Source organism: Myotis davidii, unplaced genomic scaffold, assembly GCF_000327345.1.
Source record: "Myotis davidii unplaced genomic scaffold, ASM32734v1 scaffold37, whole genome shotgun sequence".
Taxonomy (NCBI): Eukaryota; Metazoa; Chordata; class Mammalia; order Chiroptera; family Vespertilionidae; genus Myotis; species Myotis davidii.
The window spans coordinates 2,255,213-2,258,020 of record NW_006289395.1 but is presented as its reverse complement, the minus strand read 5'-3'; positions in this window follow the sequence as shown (position 1 = coordinate 2,258,020).

Sequence of the window (2,808 nt, the reverse complement as noted above, 5' to 3'; positions counted from 1 at the left end):
CTTGTTTATTTGGCATGTTAGCCTTTGAGTTTGGCATGCTTGCCATAGTCTATTACATATGCAATAGCATTAAGTCTTAAAAAACAATGTACACACCAGATAAAAACACTTGGTTGCTAAATAATGCTAAGCATCATCTGAGCGTTCAGTGAGTTGTCATCTTTTTGCTGGTGGAGGGTCTTGCCTTCAGTCTGGAAAAATCCCAGTATCTGCAGAGCACAATAAAACGGAGCACCATGAAATGAGGATGCCAGCCCTGCCCAACAGGACTCGGTTCATTCCAATAAGGCTTAAACACATATTAACTATGAGAGAAGTTTTCCTATCCATTTGCCCAGTGAATGCGCAAAGCAAGGCTAATGTGGGGACTATTGGACCATTTTAGTGATAGGAAAGCCGTGCCTCTGAAGAGTGGATGACCTATGCCCCTTAGCTTTGGCATCTAGATCCATTTTAGCTGCTCCCAGCCCAGATTGGAGCAGCTCCCTGTGTCTCGGGCATTTTCACATCCTGGCACCTTCCCTACTGTTGCTGGATTGCTGTAGGTCAGTGATGTAGGGGGTCTGAGATGTGGGATGGTTAGTAATGTGGGGGGTCCGTGATGTGGGGATCAGTGATGGGGTCAGTGATATGGGGGGACAGTGTTGGGCTGGGCCTCCGCAGACCTCAGTTCTAATGCTGAAACTGCCTCTGCCTGTGGAGGTAACAACCAGGCAATTTCCTGGGCTCCTCCCACTCCAATCTGTGATTCAATTTGGAGCTGAAGTATGAATGGGGAGAAAGTCGGTACCCACCTGGGCAGGACCCCACAGGGTGACTGGCTGTGGTCTCAATTGTCCATCTGTCACTCTCCCCAAATCAGAACTTGGCAAGATCCATATACCAAGTGGACATTCATGGATTGAGCTCTTTCAAAGGAGCCACACAGCTAAGGCAGTAACACATGCTTTGCCAAGCAGTGTGTGCAGTGCACCTCCCAGGCACACAGAATAAGTCTGGTGGTGGCTTCTGCCGGGTACCTGGTACATGCACAATCAATCCTCCCTTTCCTTTCATTCTCTAGAAAGCCCGATGGAATGCAAGTAACTGGGTCACTTAGTAACGGAGATAGTTCTGAATCTGTCCAGATTCATTAAAAAAAATCATTACTAACTTTGTTCCTTTCCCTCTAACCAGAAGCAAATTACTTGAGACTCATGTCATAATGGATGCTGTTTGGGAAGCTGAGAAAGACTGGCCTAAGGCTAGCAGTATCAATCCAGATGGGCTCGGTTCTGCTGCAGTAACAAATAACTCCCAAAGCCCAGTAGTTTAAACCAACAAATTTATTTGTAGCTCGCTCTATATGTGCGTTTCAGTGGACAGGGGATGCCTCCTCACTGTAGCCATCAGAGAGGCATCAGTCAGGGGTGGATCCCTACTGTGCTTGGTGAGTGTAAAACATCTTTTCCAAGTCTTATCTTCAGTGAAGAGGATGATAAAATCCAATGTCTGGCTTTTCATAGCAAAGAACCAGGCCGTGGACTCTTGGAGGCTCCTCCCCAGGTCCTGGCGTCCCCCAAGGTCCGTCAAGGTCACGAGTAGGCCTCCTTCTGGATGTCTCTTTTAGTTTCAGCTGTGTGAATGAGATGTCTGCTAGAATGTTGATAAGTTCAGGTACATCCTAAGGACTTTAGCCATTGCCATTAATACTAGTATAGAAATAATTGCCACCACCAGTTAAGACTAATTTCTATTTGGACCACCAAAGTCACCCCCAGCGGCCACTGCCCACCATATAGTTAAGTTAAGACATTTGTAATTAGAGTCCCTGAAAAAGAAAGACAAAACAATGGAACAACTAATATTTAAAATTTAAGGAAACTTTCTTGAGTAAAATACCAAATCTATCTATACAAAGCTCCCCCCAAAACCTGGGAAAATTGGCACAGTGCCTGCAAGTCCTAGACACATGCTACTAAAACCATTAAAGGAAAAACCCCTCTGGGTCTCCAGGCACGAAGACCAAGTCACTCACACAGGAAGGAAAATCACATTGGCAACTGACCTCGGACCCCACTGATAGCTGCCATGTGCGTCCAGCGCAGTCAGAACGTTTCAGATTTTTGTGTAAAGTATCCTAGTTTTTAAGTGTTAGCAAGCAATTCACATTAAAAATGACAGGACCCTGTAAAGTGAGAATGGCCGTCTCAAATGTTTTCATAGATTTAGACCTGGCTAGTGTGCTCAATGGTTAGAGCACCAGCCATGCACCAAATGGCCACAGTTTCGATCCCCAGTCAGGAGCACGTACCTGGCTTGCAGGTTTGGTTCCCTGTCGGGGTGAGAGCAGGAGGCAACTTTTTAAGTGTTAGCAAGCAATTCACATTAAAAATCACAGGACCCTGTAAAGTGAGAATGGCCTTCTCAAATGTTTTCATAGATTTAGACCTGGCTACTGTTCTCAATGGTTAGAGCACCATCCACGCACCAAATGGCCACAGATTCGATTCCCAGTCAGGGGCACGTACCTGGCTTGCAGGTTTGGTCCCCTGTCAGGGTGAGAGCAGGAGGCAACCAATCGATGTGTCCCTCTCACATCTGCTGGGGTGCAACCCCAGCAGGTCCAGGGGTCCCCAAAGGTGTGGACGGAGTCGGCAAAGAAGGAATGACATGGAGACAGTGTTCAGTTGATCAGCAGCCTTGACAGGATCTCTAGCCACAATCTCCAGCCAAGTTCTGTGTCCATGTTCTCTTGCTAGGTTCTCCAGCCAGGTTCTCCAGGTTCTCCAGCCAGGTGCTGTAGCCATGTTCTATTGCTAGGTTCTC